The following is a 19,358-nucleotide window of genomic DNA, read 5'->3' as shown; positions in this document are numbered from 1 at the left end:
GCTAGCACAAACCGTGTTTGATTTAGAGTTCCAACTGCATGTATCCAAATAGGAGGAAACAGAGTGAAACCTAAAAATTAAAACTGTTACTGCCAACGAATGGTTTAACCTAGAAGAACAAAATTTGGTGAGCCAAGTGGGATTGGGGTACTGATCATTACCTGAAATTGTCATCAAGATTGGGTGAAAAAATGTGTGCTGAGATTTCAGAAAACTCATAGTTTTTTGGAAGCTTGGCAACCCCTTTCCATGAAAGTGATTTGCGCCAGTCTCTGCTTAGGGCTACATCAATAGGACACAAACTATAGAGATAGAACTCGGAACTACTTGATTCTGTCAAGTTTCAAAGAGCTAGCACAAACCGTGTTTGATTTAGAGTTCCAACCCATGTATCCATATAAAAGAAAACAGAGTGAAACCTAAAAATTCAAACTGTTACTTCCAACGAACGGTTTAACCAAGAAGAACGAAATTTGGTGAGCCAAGTGGGATTGGGGTACTGATCATTACCTGAAAGTTCATCAAGATTGGGTAAAAAAATGTGTGCTGAGATTTCAGGAAACTTGTAGTTTTTTGGAAGCTCGGCAACCCCTTTCCATGAAAGTGATTTGCGCCAGTCTCTGCTTAGGGCTACATTAATAGGAAACAAACCATAGAGATAGAACTTAGAAACACTTTATTTTGTCAAGTTTCAAAGAGCTAGCACAAACCGTGTTTGATTTAGTGTTCCAACTATATGTATCCATATAGGAGAAAACAGAGTGAAACCTAAAAATTCAAAGTGTTACTGCCAACGAACGGTTTAACCTAGAAGAACGAAATTTGGTGAGAAAAGTGGGATTGGGGTACTGATCATTACGTGAAAGTGTCATCAAGATTGGGTGAAAACATGTATGCTGAGATTTCAGGAAAATCGTAGTTTTTTGGAAGCTTGGCAAACCATTTCCATGAAAGTGATTTGCGCCAGTCTCTGCTTAGGGCTACATCAATAGGAAACAAACCATAGAGATAGAATTTGGAACTACTTTATTGTGTCAAGTTTCAAAGAGCTAGCACAAACCGTGTTTGATTTAGTGTTCCAACTACATGTATCCATATAGGAGAAAACAGAGTGAAACCTAAAAATTCAAAGTGTTACTGCCAACGAACGGTTTAACCTAGAAGAACGAAATTTGGTGAGAAAAGTGGGATTGGGGTACTGATCATTACGTGAAAGTGTCATCAAGATTGGGTGAAAACATGTATGCTGAGATTTCAGGAAAATCGTAGTTTTTTGGAAGCTTGGCAAACCATTTCCATGAAAGTGATTTGCGCCAGTCTCTGCTTAGGGCTACATCAATAGGAAACAAACCATAGAGATAGAATTTGGAAATACTTTATTGTGTCAAGTTTCAAAGAGCTAGCACAAACCGTGTTTGATTTAGAGTTCCAACTACATGTATCCATATAGAAGAAAACAGAGTGAAACCTAAAAATTTAAACTGTTACTGCCAAACTACGGTTTAAACTAGAACAATGAAATTTGTTGAGCCAAGTGCGGTTGGGGTACTGATCATTACCTGAAAGAGTCATCAAGATTGGTTGAAAAAATGTGTGCTGAGATTTCTGGAAACTCGTAGTATTTTGGAAGCTTGGCAAACCCTTTCCATGAAAGTGATTTGCGCCAGTCTCTGCTTAGGCCTAGATCAATAGGAAACAAACCACAGAGATAGAAATTGGAACTACTTTATTGTGTCAAGTTGCAAAGAGCTAGCACAAACCGTGTTTGATTTAGAGTTCCAACTACATGTATCCATATAGGAGAAAACAGAGTGAAACCTAAAAATTAAAACTGTTACTTCCAACGAACGTTTTAACCTAGAAGAACGAAATTTGGTGAGCCAAGTGGGATTGGGGTACTGATCATTACCTGAAAGTGTCATAAAGTTTGGGTGAAATAATGTGTGCTGAGATTTCAGGAAACTCGTAGTTTTTTGGAAGTTTGGTAACCCATTTCAATGAAAGTGATTTGCGCCAGTCTCTGCTAAGGGCTACATTAATAGGAAACAAACCATAGAGATACAACTTCGAACTACTTTATTGTGTCAAGTTTCAAAGAGCTAGCACAAACCGTGTTTGATTTAGAGTTCCAACTACATGTATCCATATAGGAGAAAACAGACTGAAACCTAAAAATTAAAACTGTTACTTCCAATGAACGTTTTAACCTAGAAGAACGAATTTTGGTGAGCCAAGTGGGATTGGGGTACTTATCATTACCTGAAAGTGTCATCAAGATTGGGTGAAAAAATGAGTGCTGAGATTTCAGGAAACTCGTAGTTTTTTGGAAGTTTGGCAACCCCTTTCCATGAAAGTGATTTGCGCCAGTCTCTGCTTAGGGCTACATTAATAGGAAACAAACCATAGAGATAGAACTTGGAACTACTTTATTGTGTCAAGTTTCAAGGAGCTAACACAAACCGTCTTTGATTTAGAGTTCCAACTACGTGTATCCATATAGGAGAAAACAGAGTGAAACCTAAAAATTAAAACTGTTACTGCCAATGAACGGTTTAACCTAGAAGAATGAAATTTGTTGAGCCAAGTTGGATTGGGGTACTGATCATTACCTGAAAGTGTCATCAAGATTGGGTGAAAAAATGTGTGCTGAGATTTCTGTAAACTCGTAGTATTTTGGAAGGTTGGCAAACCCTTTCCATGAAAGTGATTTGTGCCAGTCTCTTCTTAGGCCTACATGAATAGGAAACAAACCATAGAGATAGAACTTGGAACTACTTGATTCTGTCAAGTTTCAAAGAGCTAGGACAAACCGTGTTTGATTTAGAGTTCCAACCCATGTATCAATATAGAAGAAAACAGAGTGAAACCTAAAAATTAAAACTGTTACTGACAACATACGGTTCAATCTAGAAGAATGAAATTTGGTGAGCCAGTGGGATTGGGGTACTGATCATTACCTGAAAGTGTCATCAAGAGTGGGTGAAAAAATGTGTGCTGAGATTTCAGGAAACTCGTAGTTTTTTGGAAGCTTGGCAACCCATTTCCATAAAAGTGATTTGCGCCAGTCTCTGCTTAGGGCTACATCAATAGGAAACAAACCATAAAGATAGAACTTGGAACTTCTTGATTGTGTCAAGTTTCAAAGAGCTAGCACAAACCGTGTTTGATTTAGAGTTCCAACTACATGAATCCATATAGAAGAAAACAGAGTGAAACCTAAAAATTAAAACTGTGACTGCCAACGAACGGTTTAACCTAGAAGAACTAATTTGGTGAGCCAAGTGGGATTGGGGTACTTATCATTACCTGAAAGTGTCATAAAGATTGGGTGAAAAAATGTGTGCTGAGATTTCAGGAAACTCATAGTTTTTTTGAAGCTTGGCAACCCCTTTCCATGAAAGTGATTTGTGCCAGTCTTGCTTAGGGCTACATCAATAGGAAACAAACCATAAAGATACAACTTGGAACTACTTTATTGTGTCAAGGTACAAAGTGGTAGCACAAACCGTGTTTGATTTAGAGTTCCAACTATATGTATCCATATAGGAGAAAACAGAGTGAAACCTAAAAATTAAAACTGTTACTGCCAACCAACGGTTTAACCTAAAAGAACGAAATTTATTGACCCAAGTGGGATTGGGGTACTGATCATTACCTGAAAGTGTCATCAAGATTGGGTGAAAAAATGTGTGCTGAGATTTCAGGAAACTCATAGTTTTTTGGATGCTTAGGAACCCCTTTCCATGAAAGTGATTTGCGCCAGTCTCTGCTTAGGGGTACATCAAGAGGAAACAGACCATAGTGATAGAACTTGGAACTACTTGGTTGTGTCAAGTTTCAAAGAGCTAGCACCAACCGTGTTTGATTTAGAGTTCCAAATACATGTATCCATATAGGAGAAAACAGAGTGAAACCTAAAAATTAAAACTGTTACTGCCAACAAACGGTTTAACCTAGAAGAACGAAATTTGGTGAGCCAAGTGGGATTGCGGTACTGATCATTACCTGACAGTGTCATCAAGATTGGGTGAAAAAATGTGTGCTGATATTTCAGGAAACTCGTAGTTTTTGGAAGCTTGACAACCCCTTTCCATGAAAGTGATTTGCGCCAGTCTCTGCTTAGGGCTACATCAATAGGAAACAAACCATAGTGATAGAACTTGGAGCTACTTTATTGTGTCAAGTTTCAAAGAGCTAGCACAAACCGTGTTTGATTTAGAGTTCCAACTACATGTATCAATATAGGAGAAAAAAGAGTGAAACCTAAAAATTAAAACTGTTACTTCCAACGAACGTTTTAACCTAGAAGAACGAAATTTGGTGAGCCTAGTGGGATTGGGGTACTGATCATTACCTGAAAGTGTCATCAAGATTGGGTGAAAAAATGTGTGCTGAGAATTCAGGAAACTCGTAGTTTTTTGGAAATATTGGCAACCCCTTCCTATGAAAGTGATTTGCGCCAGTCTCTGCTTAGGGCTATATCAATAGGAAAAAAACCATAGAGATGGAACTTGGAACTACTTTATTGTGTCAAGTTTCAAAGAGCTAGCACAAACCGAGTTTGATTTAGAGTTCCAACTACATTTATCCATATAGGAGAAAACAGAGTGAAACCTAAAAATTAAAACTGTTACTGCCAACGAATGGTTTAACCTAGAAGAACGAAATTTGTTGAGCTTAGTGGGATTGGGGTACTGATCATTACCTGAAAGTGTCATCAAGATGGGGTGAAAAAATGTGTGCTGAGATTTCAGGAAACTCGTAGTTTTTTGGAAGCATGGCAACCCCTTTCCATGAAAGTGATTTGCGCCAGTCTCTGCTTAGGGCTACATTAATAGGAAACAAACCATAGAGATAGAACTTGGAACTACTTTATTGTGTCAGGTTACAATGAGCTAGCACAAACCTTGTTTGATTTAGAGTTCCAACTACATGTATCCATATAGGAGAAAACAGAGTGAAACCTAAAAATTAAAACTGTGACTGCCAACGAACGGTTTAACCTAGAAGAACTAATTTGGTGAGCCAAGTGGGATTGGGGTACTTATCATTACCTGAAAGTGTCATAAATATTGGGTGAAAAAATGTGTGCTGAGATTTCAGGAAACTCATAGTTTTTTGGAAGCTTGGCAACCCCTTTCCATGAAAGTGATTTGCGCCAGTCTCTGTTTAGGGCTACATCAATAGGAAACAAACCATAGAGATAGTACTTGGAACTACTTTATTGTGTCAAGGTACAAAGAGCTAGCACAAACCGTGTTTGATTTAGAGTTCCAACTACATGTATCCATATAGGAGGAAACAGATTGAAACCTAAAAATTAAAACTGTTACTGCCAACGAACGGTTTAATCTAGAACAACGAAATTTGGTGAGCCAAGTGGGATTGGGGTACTGATCATTACCTGAAAGTGTCATCAAGATTGGGTGAAAAAATGTGTGCTGAGATTTCAGGAAACTCGTAGTTTTTTGGAAGCTTGACAACCCCTTTCCATGAAAGTGATTTGCGCCAGTCTCTGCTTAGGGCTACATCAATAGGAAACAAACCATAGTGATAGAACTTGGAGCTACTTTATTGTGTCAAGTTTCAAAGAGCTAGCACAAACCGTGTTTGATTTAGAGTTCCAACTACATGTATCAATATAGGAGAAAAAAGAGTGAAACCTAAAAATTAAAACTGTTACTTCCAACGAACGTTTTAACCTAGAAGAACGAAATTTGGTGAGCCTAGTGGGATTGGGGTACTGATCATTACCTGAAAGTGTCATCAAGATTGGGTGATAAAATGTGTGCTGAGAATTCAGGAAACTCGTAGTTTTTTGGAAATATTGGCAACCCCTTTCTATGAAAGTGATTTGCGCCAGTCTCTGCTTAGGGCTACATCAATAGGAAACAAACCATAGAGATAGAACTTGGAACTACTTTATTGTGTCAGGTTACAATGAGCTAGCACAAACCTTGTTTGATTTAGAGTTCCAACTACATGTATCCATATAGGAGAAAACAGACTGAAACCTAAAAATTAAAACTGTTACTGCCAACGAACAGTTTAAACTAGAAGAACGAAATTTGGTGAGCCAAGTGGGATTGGGGTACTGATCATTACCTGAAAGTGTCATCAAGTTTGGGTGAAAACATGTGTGCTGAGATTTCAGGAAACTCATAGTTTTTTGGAAGCTTGGCAACCCCTTTCCATGAAAGTGATTTGCGCCAGTCTCTGCTTAGGGCTACATCAATAGGAAACAAACCATAGAGATAGAACTTGGAACTACTTGATTGTGTCAAGTTTCAAAGAGCTAGCACAAACCGTGTTTGATTTAGTGTTCCAACTATATGTATCCATATAGGAGAAAACAGAGTGAACCTAAAAATTAAAACTGTTACTGCCAACAAACGGTTTAACCTAGAAGAACGAAATTTCGTGAGCCACGTGGGATTGCGCTACTGATCATTACCTGAAAGTGTCATCAAGATTGGGTGAAAAAATGTGTGCTGAGATTTCAGGCAACTCGTAGTTTTTTGGATGCTTGGCAACCCCTTTCCATGAAAGTGATTTGCGCCAGTGTCTGCTTAGGGCTACATCAAGAGGAAACAAACCATAGTGATAGAACTTGGAACTACTTGGTTGTGTCAAGTTTCAAAGAGCTAGCACCAAACGTGTTTGATTTAGACTTCCAACTACATGTATCCATATAGGAGAAAACAGAGTGAAACCTAAAAATTAAAACTGTTACTGCCAACAAGCGGTTTAACATAGAAGAACGAAATTTGGTGAGCCAAGTGGGATTGCGGTACTGATCATTACCTGAAAGTGTCATCAAGATTGGGTGAAAAAATGTGTGCTGATATTGCAGGAAACTCGTAGTTTTTTTGAAGCTTGGCAACCCCTTTCCCTTAAAGTGATTTGCACCAGTCTCTGCTTAGGGCTACATCAATAGGAAAGAAACCATAGAGATAGAACTTGGAACTACTTTCTTGTGTCAGGTTACAAAGAGCTAGCACAAACCTTGTTTGATTTAGAGTTCCAACTACATGTATCCATATAGGAGAAAACAGACTGAAACCTAAAAATTAAAACTGTTACTGCCAACGAACAGTTTAAACTAGAAGAACGAAATTTGGTGATCCAAGTGGGATTGGGGTACTGATCATTACCTGAAAGTGTCATCAAGATTGGGTGAAAAAATGTGTGCTGAGAATTCAGGAAACTCGTAGTTTTTTGGAAATCTTGGCAACTTCTTTCCATGAAAGTCAGTTGTGCCAGTCTCTGCTTAGGGCTACATCAATAGGAAACAAACCATAGAGATGAAACTTGGAACTACTTTATTGTGTAAGTTTCAAAGTGCTAGCACAAACCGAGTTTGATTTAGAGTTCCAACTACATGTATCCATATAGGAGAAAACAGAGTGAAACCTAAAAATTAAAACTGTTACTGCCAACGAACGGTTTAAACTAGAAAAACGAAATTTGGTGAGCAAAGTGGGATAGGGGTACTGATCATTACCTGAAAGTGTCATCAAGATTGGATCAAAAAATGAGTGCTGAGATTTCAGGAAACTCGTAGTTTCTTGGAAGCTTGGCAACCCATTTCCATAAAAGTGATTTGCGCCAGTCTCTGTTTAGGGCTACATCAATAGGAAACAAACCATAGAGATAGAACTTGGAACTACTTGATTGTGTCAAGTTTCAAAGAGCTAGCAGAAACCGTGTTTGATTTAGAGTTCCAACTACATGAATCCATATAGGAGAAAACAGAGTGAAACCTAAAAATTAAAACTGTGACTGCCAACGAACGGTTTAACCTAGAAGAACTAATTTGGTGAGCCAAGTGGGATTGGGGTACTTATCATTACCTGAAAGTGTCATAAAGATTGGGTGAAAAAATGTGTGCTGAGATTTCAGGAAACTCATAGTTTTTTTGAAGCTTGGCAACCCCTTTCCATGAAAGTGATTTGCACCAGTCTTGCTTAGGGCTACATCAATAGGAAACAAACCATAGAGATACAACTTGGAACTACTTTATTGTGTCAATGTACAAAGAGGTAGCACAAACCGTGTTTGATTTAGAGTTCCAACTATATGTATCCATATAGGAGAAAACAGAGTGAAACCTAAAAATTAAAACTGTTACTGCCAACCAACGGTTTAACCTAGAAGAACGAAATTTATTGACCCAGTGGGATTGGGGTACTGATCATTACCTGAAAGTGTCATCAAGATTGGGTGAAAAAATGTTTGCTGAGATTTCAGCCAACTCATAGTTTTTTGGATGCTTAGCAACCCCTTTCCATGAAAGTGATTTGCGTCAGTCTCTGCTTAGGGCTACATCAATAGTAAACAAACCATAGAGATAGAAATTGGAACTACTTTATTGTGTCAAGTTTCAAAGAGCTAGCACAAACCGTGTTTGATTTAGAGTTCCAACTACATGTATCCACATAGGAGAAAAGAGAGTGAAACCTAAAAATTAAAACTGTTACTGCCAACGAACGGTTTAATCTAGATCAACGAAATTTGGTGAGCCAAGTGGGATTGGGGTACTTATCATTACCTGAAAGTGTCATAAAGATTGGGTGAAAAAATGTTTGCTGAGATTTCAGGAAACTCACAGTTTTTTGGAAGTTTGGCAACCCCTTTCCATGAAAGTGATTTGCGCAGGTCTCTGCTTAGGGCTACATCAATAGGAAACAAACCATAGAGATAGAACTTGGAGCTACTTTATTGTGTCCAGTTTCAAAGAGCTAGCACAAACCGTGTTTGATTTAGAGTTCCAACTACATGTATCCATATAGGAGAAAACAGAGTGAAACCTAAAAATTAAAACTGTTACTTCCAACGAACGGTTTAACCTAGAAGAACGAAATTTGGTGAACCATGTGGGATTGGGGTACTGATCATTACCTGAAAGTGTCATAAAGATTGGGTGAAATAATGTGTGCTGAGATTTCTGAAAACTCGTAGTTTTTTGGAAGTTTGGCAACACATTTCCATGAAAGTGATTTGTGCCAGTCTCTGCTTAGGGCTACATTAATAGGAAACAAACCATAGTGATGCAACTTCGAACTACTTGATTGTGTCAAGTTTCAAAGAGCTAGCACAAACCGTGTTTGATTTAGAGTTCCAACTACATGTATCCATATAGGAGAAAACAGAGTGAAACCTAAAAATTAAAACTGTTACTTCCAACGAACGGTTTAACCTATTAGAACGAAATTTGGTGAGCCAAGTGGGATTGGGGTAGTGATCATTACCTGAACGTGTCATCAAGATTGGGTGAAAAAATGTGTGCTGAGATTTAAGGAAACTCGTAGTATTTTGGAAGCTTGGCAACCCCTTTTCATGAAAGTGATTTGCGCCAGTCTCTGCTTAGGGCTACATCAATAGGAAACAAACCATAGAGATAGAACTTGGAACTACTTTATTGTGTCAAGTTTCAAAGAGCTAGCACAAACCGTGTTTGATTTAGAGTTCCAACTACATGTATCAATATAGGAGAAAAAAGAGTGAAACCTAAAAATTAAAACTGTTACTTCCAACGAACGTTTTAACCTAGAAGAACGAAATTTGGTGAGCCTAGTGGGATTGGGTTACTGATCATTACCTGAAAGTGTCATCAAGATTGGGTGAAAAAATGTGTGCTGAGAATTCAGGAAACTCGTAGTTTTTTGGAAATATTGGCAACCCCTTTCCATGAAAGTGATTTGCGCCAGTCTCTGCTTAGGGCTACATCAATAGGAAAAAAACCATAGAGATGGAACTTGGAACTACTTTATTGTGTAAGATTCAAAGAGCTAGAACAAACCGAGTTTGATTTAGAGTTCCAACTACATGTATCCATATAGGAGAAAACAGAGTGAAACCTAAAAATTAAAACTGTTACTGCCAACGAACGGTTTAAACTAGAAGAACGAAATTTGGTGAGCAAAGTGGGATAGGGGTACTGATCATTACCTGAAAGTGTCATCAAGATTGGGTGAAAAAATGAGTGCTGAGATTTCAGGAAACTCGTAGTTTTTTGGAAGCTTGGCAACCCATTTCCATAAAAGTGATTTGCGCCAGTCTCTGCTTAGGGCTACATCAATAGCAAACAAACCATAGAGATAGAACTTGGAAGTACTTGATTGTGTCAAGGTTCAAAGAGCTAGCACAAACCGTGTTTGATTTAGAGTTCCAACTACATGAATCCATATAGGAGAAAACAGAGTGAAACCTAAAATTTAAAACTGTTACTGCCAACGAACGGTTTAACCAAGAAGAACGAAATTTGGTGAGCCAAGTGGGATAGGGGTACTGATCATTACCTGAAAGTGTCATCAAGATTGGGTGAAAAAATGAGTGCTGAGATTTCAGGAAACTCGTAGTTTTTTGGAAGCTTGGCAACCCCTTTCCATAAAAGTGATTTGCGCCAGTCTCTGCTTAGGCCCACATCAATAGGAAACAAACCATAGAGATAGAACTTGGAACTACTTGATTTTGTCAAGTTTCAAAGAGCTTGCACAAACCGTGTTTGATTTAGATTTCCGACTACATGTATCCATATAGGAGAAAACAGAGTGAAACCTAAAAATTAAAACTGTTACTGCCAACAAACGGTTTAACCTACAAGAATGAAATTTGGTGAGCCAAGTGGGATTGGGTTACTGATCATTACCTGAAAGTGTCATCAAGATTGGGTGAAAAAATGTGTGCTGAGATTTCAGGAAACTCATAGTTTTTTGGAAGCTTGGCAACCCCTTTCCATGAAAGTGATTTGCGCCAGTCTCTGCTTAGTGCTACATCAATAGGAAACAAACCATAGAGATACAACTTGGAACTACTTTATTGTGTCAAGGTACAAAGAGCTAGCACAAACCGTGTTTGATTTAGAGTTCCAAATATATGTATCCATATAGGAGAAAACAGAGTGAAACCTAAAAATAAAAACTGTCACTGCCAACGAACGGTTTAACCTAGAAGAATGAAATTTGGTGAGCCAAGTGGGATTGGGGTTCTGATCATTACCTGGAAGTGTCATGAAGATTGGGTGAAAAAATGTGTGCTGAGATTTCAGGCAACTCGTAGTTTTTTGGATGCTTGGCAACCCCTTTCCATGAAAGTGATTTGCGCCAGTCTCTGCTTAGGGGTACATCAAGAGGAAACAAACCATAGTGATAGAACTTGGAACTACTTGGTTGTGTCAAGTTTCAAAGAGTAGCACCAACTGTGTTTGATTTAGAGTTCCAACAACATGTATCCATATAGGAGAAAACAGAGTGGAACCTAAAAATTAAAACTGTCACTGCCAACAAACTGTTTAACCTAGAAGAACGAAATTTGGTGAGCCAAGTGGGATTGCGGTACTGATCATTACCTGAAAGTGTCATCAAGATTGGGTGAAAAAATGAGTGCTGAGATTTCAGGAAACTCGTAGTTTTTTGGAAGCTTGGCAACCCCTTTCCATAAAAGTGATTTGCGCCAGTCTCTGCTTAGGCCTACATCAATAGGAAACAAACCATAGAGATAGAACTTGGAACTACTTGATTTTGTCAAGTTTCAAAGAGCTTGCACAAACCGTGTTTGATTTAGATTTCCGACTACATGTATCCATATAGGAGAAAACAGAGTGAAACCTAAAAATTAAAACTGTTACTGCCAACGAACGGTTTAAACTAGAAGAACGAAATTTGGTGAGCAAAGTGGGATAGGGGTACTGATAATTACCTGAAAGTGTCATCAAGATTGGGTGAAAAAATGAGTGCTGAGATTTCAGGAAACTCGTAGTTTTTTGGAAGCTTGGCAACCCCTTTCCATGAAAGTGATTTGCGCCAGTCTCTGCTTAGGGCTACATCAATAGCAAACAAACCATAGAGATGGAACTTGGAACTACTTGATTGTGTCAAGTTTCAAAGAGCTAGCACAAACCGTGTTTGATTTAGAGTTCCAACTACATGAATCCATATAGGAGAAAACAGAGTGAAACCTAAAATTTAAAACTGTTACTGCCAACGAACGGTTTAACCTAGAAGAACGAAATTTGGTGAGCCAAGTGGGATAGGGGTACTGATCATTACCTGAAAGTGTCATCAAGATTGGGTGAAAAAATGAGTGCTGAGATTTCAGGAAACTCGTAGTTTTTTGGAAGCTTGGCAACCCCTTTCCATAAAAGTGATTTGCGCCAGTCTCTGCTTAGGCCTACATCAATAGGAAACAAACCATAGAGATAGAACTTGGAACTACTTGATTTTGTCAAGTTTCAAAGAGCTTGCACAAACCGTGTTTGATTTAGATTTCCGACTACATGTATCCATTTAGGAGAAAACAGAGTGAAACCTAAAAATTAAAACTGTTACTGCCAACGAATGGTTTAACCTAGAAGAACGAAATTTGGTGAGCTTAGTGGGATTGGGGTACTGATCATTACCTGAAAGTGTCATCAAGATTGGGTGAAAAAATGTGTGCTGAGATTTCAGGAAACTCGTAGTTTTTTGGAAGCATGGCAACCCCTTTCCATGAAAGTGATTTGCGCCAGTCTCTGCTTAGGGCTACCTCAATAGGAAACAAACCATAGAGATAGAACTTGGAACTACTTGATTGTGTCAAGTTACAAAGAGCTAGCACAAACCATGATTGATTAAGAGTTCCAACTACATGTATCCATATAGGAGAAAACAGAGTGAAACCTAAAAATTAAAACTGTTACTGCCAACAAACGGTTTAACCTACAAGAATGAAATTTGGTGAGCCAAGTGGGATTGGGTTAGTGATCATTACCTGAAAGTGTCATCAAGATTGGGTGAAAAAATGTGTGCTGAGATTTCAGGAAACTCATAGTTTTTTGGAAGCTTGGCAACCCCTTTCCATGAAAGTGATTTGCGCCAGTCTCTGCTTAGTGCTACATCAATAGGAAACAAACCATAGAGATACAACTTGGAACTACTTTATTGTGTCGAGGTACAAAGAGCTAGCACAAACTGTGTTTGATTTAGAGTTCCAACTATATGTATCCATATAGGAGAAAACAGAGTGTAACCTAAAAATTTAAACTGTTACTGCCAACGAAGGGTTTAACCTAGAACAACGAAATTTGGTGAGCCAAGTGGGATTGGGTTACTGATCATTACCTGAAAGTGTCATCAAGATTGGGTGAAAAAATGTGTGCTGAGATTTCAGGAAACTCGTAGTTTTTTGGAAGCCTGGCAACCCATTTCCATGAAAGTGATTTGCGCCAGTCTCTGCTTAGTGCTACATCAATAGCAAACAAACCATAGAGATGGAACTTGGAACTACTTGATTGTGTCAAGTTTCAAAGAGCTAGCACAAACCGTGTTTGATTTAGAGTTCCAACTACATGAATCCATATAGGAGAAAACAGAGTGAAACCTAAAATTTAAAACTGTTACTGCCAACGAACGGTTTAACCTAGAAGAACGAATTTTGGTGAGCCAATTGGGATAGGGGTACTGATCATTACCTGAAAGTGTCATCAAGATTGGGTGAAAAAATGAGTGCTGAGATTTCAGGAAACTCGTAGTTTTTTGGAAGCTTGGCAACCCCTTTCCATAAAAGTGATTTGCGCCAGTCTCTGCTTAGGCCTACATCAATAGGAAACAAACCATAGAGATAGAACTTGGAACTACTTGATTTTGTCAAGTTTCAAAGAGCTTGCACAAACCGTGTTTGATTTAGATTTCCGACTACATGTATCCATTTAGGAGAAAACAGAGTGAAACCTAAAAATTAAAACTGTTACTGCCAACGAATGGTTTAACCTAGAAGAACGAAATTTGGTGAGCTTAGTGGGATTGGGGTACTGATCATTACCTGAAAGTGTCATCAAGATTGGGTGAAAAAATGTGTGCTGAGATTTCAGGAAACTCGTAGTTTTTTAGAAGCATGGCAACCCCTTTCCATGAAAGTGATTTGCGCCAGTCTCTGCTTAGGGCTTCCTCAATAGGAAACAAACCATAGAGATAGAACTTGGAACTACTTGATTGTGTCAAGTTTCAAAGAGCTAGCACAAACCGTGATTGATTAAGAGTTCCAACTACATGTATCCATATAGGAGAAAACAGAGTGAAACCTAAAAATTAAAACTGTTACTGCCAACAAACGGTTTAACCTACAAGAATGAAATTTGGTGAGCCAAGTGGGATTGGGTTAGTGATCATTACCTGAAAGTGTCATCAAGATTGGGTGAAAAAATGTGTGCTGAGATTTCAGGAAACTCATAGTTTTTTGGAAGCTTGGCAACCCCTTTCCATGAAAGTGATTTGCGCCAGTCTCTGCTTAGGGCTACATCAATAGGAAACAAACCATAGAGATACAACTTGGAACTACATTATTGTGTCAAGGTACAAAGAGCTAGCACAAACTGTGTTTGATTTAGAGTTCCAACTATATGTATCCATATAGGAGAAAACAGAGTGAAAGCTAAAAATAAAAACTGTTACTGCCAACGTACGGTTTAACCTAGAAGAATGAAATTTGGTGAGCAAAGTGGGATTGGGGTATTGATCATTACCTGAATGTGTCATGAAGATTGGGTAAAAAAATGTGTGCTGAGATTTCAGGCAACTCGTAGTTTTTTGGATGCTTGGCAACCCCTTTCCATGAAAGTGATTTTCGCCAGTCTCTGCTTAGGGGTACATCAAGAGGAAACAAACCATAGTGATAGAACTTGGAACTACTTGGCTGTGTCAAGTTTCAAAGAGCTAGCACCAACCGTGTTTGATTTAGAGTTCCAACTACATGTATCCATATAGGAGAAAACAGAGTGAAACCTAAAAATTAAAACTGTTACTGCCAACGAACGGTTAAACCTAGAAAAACGAAATTTGGTGAGCCAAGTAAATTGGGGTACTGATCATTACCTGAAAGTGTCATCAAGATTGGGTGAAAAAATGTGTGCTGAGATTTCAGGAAACTCGTAGTTTTTTTGAAGCTTGGCAACCCCTTTCCATAAAAGTGATTTGCGCCAGTCTCTGCTTAGGGCTACATCAATAGGAAACACACCATAGTGATAGAACTTGGAACTACTTGGTTGTGTCAATTTTCAAAGTGCTAGCACCAAACGTGTTTGATTTAGAGTTCCAAATACATGTATCCATATAGGAGAAAACAGAGTGAAACCTAAAAATTAAAACTGTTACTGCCAACAAACGGTTTAACCTAGAAGAACGCAATTTGGTGAGCCAAGTGGGATTGCAGTACTGATCATTACCTGAAAGTGTCATCAAGATTGGGTGAAAAAATGTGTGCTGATATTTCAGGAAACTCGTAGTTTTTTGGAGGCTTGGCAACCCCTTTCCCTGGAAGTGATTTGCACCAGTCTCTGCTTAGGTCTACATCAATAGGAAACAAACCATAGAGATAGAACTTGGAACTACTTTATTGTGTCAAGTTACCAAGAGCTAGCACAAACCTTGTTTGATTTAGAGTTCCAACTACATGTATCCATATAAGAGAAAACAGAGTGAAACCTAAAAATTAAAACTGTTACTGCCAACGAACGGTTTAACCTAGAAGAACGAAATTTGGTGAGCCAAGTGGGATTGGGATACTGATCATTACCTGAAAGTGTCATCAAGATTGGGTGAAAAAATGTGTGCTGAGATTTCAGGAAACTCGTAGTTTTTTGGAATTTTGGCAACCCCTTTCCATGAAAGTGATTTGCGCCAGTTTCTGCTTAATGCTACATCTATAGGAAACAAACCATAGGGACAGAACTTTGAACTACTTGATTATGTCAAGTTTCAAAGAGCTAGCACACACCGTGTTTGATTTAGAGTTCCAACTACATGTATCCATATAGGAGAAAACAGAGTGAAACCTAAAAATTAAAACTGTTACTGCCAACGAACGGTTTAACCTAGAAGAACGAAATTTGGTGAGTCAAGTGGGATTGGGGTACTGATCATTACCTGAAAGTGTCATCAAGATTGGGTGAAAAAATGTGTGCTGAGATTTCAGGAAACTCGTAGTTTTTGGGAAGCTTGGCAACCCCTTTCCATGAAAGTGATTTGTGCCAGTCTCTGCTTAGGGCCACATCAATAGGAAACAAACCATAGAGATAGAACTTGGAACTACTTTATTGTGTCAAGTTTCAAAGAGCTTGCACAAACCGTGTTTGATTTAGAGTTCCAACTACATGTATCCATATAGTAGAAAACAGAGTGAAACCTAAAAATTAAAACTGTTACTGCCAACGAACGGTTTAACCTAGAAAAAGGAAATTTGGTGAGCCAAGTGGGATTGGCTTACTGATAATTATCTGAAAGTGTCATCAAAATTGGGTGAAAAAATGAGTGCTGAGATTTCAGGAATCTCGTAGTTTTTTGGAAGCTTGGCAACCCCTTTTCCATGAAAGTGATTTGCGACAGTCTCTGCTTAGGGCTACATCAATAGGAATCAAACCATAGAGATAGAACTGGAACTACTTGATTGTGTCAAGTTTCAAAGAGCTAGCACAAACCGTGTTTGATTTAGATTTCCAACTACATGTATCCATATAGGAGAAAACAGAGTGAAACCTAAAAATTAAAACTGTTACTGCCAACGAACGGTTGAACCTAGAAGAACGAAATTGGGTGAGCCAAGGGGGATTGGGGTACTGATGATTACCTGAAAGTGTCATCAAGATTGGGTGAAAAATTGTGTGCTGAGATTTCAGGACACTCGTAGTTTTTTGGAAGCTTGGCAACCCCTTTCCATGAAAGTGATTTGTGCCAGTCTCTGCTTAGGGCCACATCAATAGGACACAAACCATAGAGATAGAACTTGGAACTACTTGATTGTGTTAAGTTTCAAAGAGGCTGCACAAACCGTGTTTGATTTAGAGTTCCAACTACATGTATCCATATAGGAGAAAACAGAGTGTAACCTAAAAATTTAAACTGTTACTGCCAACGAAGGGTTTAACCTAGAACAACGAAATTTGGTGAGCCAAGTGGGATTGGGTTACTGATCATTACCTGAAAGTGTCATCAAGATTGGGTGAAAAAATATGTGCTGAGATTTCAGGAAACTCGTAGTTTTTTGGAAGCTTGGCAACCCCTTTCCATGAAAGTGATTTGCGCCAGTCTCTGCTTAGGGCTACATCAATAGCAAACAAACCATAGAGATGGAACTTGGAACTACTTGATTGTGTCAAGTTTCAAAGAGCTAGCACAAAACGTGTTTGATTTAGAGTTCCAACTACATGAATCCATATAGGAGAAAACAGAGTGAAACCTAAAATTTAAAACTGTTACTGCCAACGAACGGTTTAACCAAGAAGAACGAAATTTGGTGAGCCAAGTAGGATAGGGGTACTGATGATTAACTGAAAGTGTCATCAAGATTGGGTGAAAAAATGAGTGCTGAGATTTCAGGAAACTCGTAGTTTTTTGGAAGCTTGGCAACCCCTTTCCATAAAAGTGATTTGCGCCAGTCTCTGCTTAGGCCTACATCAATAGGAAACAAACCATAGAGATAGAACTTGGAACTACTTGATTTTGTCAAGTTTCAAAGAGCTTGCACAAACCGTGTTTGATTTAGATTTCCGACTACATGTATCCATTTAGGAGAAAACAGAGTGAAACCTAAAAATTAAAACTGTTACTGCCAACGAATGGTTTAACCTAGAAGAACGAAATTTGGTGAGCTTAGTGGGATTGGGGTACTGATCATTACCTGAAAGTGTCATCAAGATTGGGTGAAAAAATGTGTGCTGAGATTTCAGGAAACTCGTAGTTTTTTGGAAGCATGGCAACCCCTTTCCATGAAAGTGATTTGCGCCAGTCTCTGCTTAGGGCTACCTCAATAGGAAACAAACCATAGAGATAGAACTTGGAACTACTTGATTGTGTCAAGTTTCAAAGAGCTAGCACAAACCGTGATTGATTAAGAGTTCCAACTACATGTATCCATATAGGAGAAAACAGAGTGAAACCTAAAAATTAAAACTGTTACTGCCAACAAACGGTTTAACCTACAAGAATGAAGTTTGGTGAGCCAAGTGGGATTGGGTTAGTGATCATTACCTGAAAGTGTCATCAAGATTGGGTGAAAAAATGTGTGCTGAGATTTCAGGAAACTCATAGTTTTTTGGAAGCTTGGCAACCCCTTTCCATGAAAGTGATTTGCGCCAGTCTCTGCTTAGGGCTACATCAATAGGAAACAAACCATAGAGATACAACTTGGAACTACTTTATTGTGTCAAGGTACAAAGAGCTAGCACAAACTGTGTTTGATTTAGAGTTCCAACTATATGTATCCATATAGGAGAAAACAGAGTGTAACCTAAAAATTTAAACTGTTACTGCCAACGAAGGGTTTAACCTAGAACAACGAAATTTGGTGAGCCAAGTGGGATTGGGGTACTGATCATTACCTGAAAGTGTCATCAAGATTGGGTGAAAAAATGTGTGCTGAGATTTCAGGAAACTCGTAGTTTTTTGGAAGCTTGGCAACCCCTTTCCATGAAAGTGATTTGTGCCAGTCTCTGCTTAGGGCTACATCAATAGGAAACAAACCACAGAGATGGAACATGGAACTACTTTATTGTGTCAAGTTTAAAAGAGCTAGCACAAACCGTGTTTGATTTAGAGTTCCAACTACATGTATCCATATAGGAGAAAACAGAGTGAAACCTAAAAATTAAAACTGTTACTGCCAACGAACGGTTAAACGTAGAAGAACGAAATTTGGTGAGCCAAGTGGATTGGGGTACTGATCATTACCTGAAAGTGTCATCAAGATTGGGTGAAAAAATGTGTGCTGATATTTCAGGAAACTCGTAATTTTTTTGAAGCTTGGCAACCCCTTTCCATAAAAGTGATTTGCGCCAGTCTCTGCTTAGGGCTACATCAATAGGAAACACAACATAGTGATAGAACTTGGAACTACTTGGTTGTGTCAAGTTTCAAAGAGCTAGCACCAAACGTGTTTGATTTAGAGTTCCAACTACATGTATCCATATAGGAGAAAACAGAGTGAAACCTAAAAATTAAAAATTTTACTGCCAACAAACGGTTTAACCTAGAAGAACGAAATTTGGTGAGCCAAGTGGGATTGCGGTACTGATCATTACCTAAAAGTGTCATCAAGATTGGGTGAAAAAATGTGTGCTGATATTTCAGGAAACTCGTAGTTTTTTGGAGGCTTGGCAACCCCTTTCCCTGGAAGTGATTTGCACCAGTCTCTGCTTAGGGCTACATCAATAGGAAACAAACCATAGAGATAGAACTTGGAACTACTTTATTGTGTCAAGTTACCAAGAGCTAGCACAAACCTTGTTTGATTTAGAGTTCCAACTACATGTATCCATATAAGAGAAAACAGATTGAAACCTAAAAATTAAAACTGTTACTGCCAACGAACGGTTTAACCTAGAAGAACGA

This window comes from Spermophilus citellus, assembly GCF_964194105.1.
Source record: "Spermophilus citellus genome assembly, chromosome: 7".
Taxonomy (NCBI): Eukaryota; Metazoa; Chordata; class Mammalia; order Rodentia; family Sciuridae; genus Spermophilus; species Spermophilus citellus.
Note: the sequence above shows the minus strand (reverse complement) of the source record.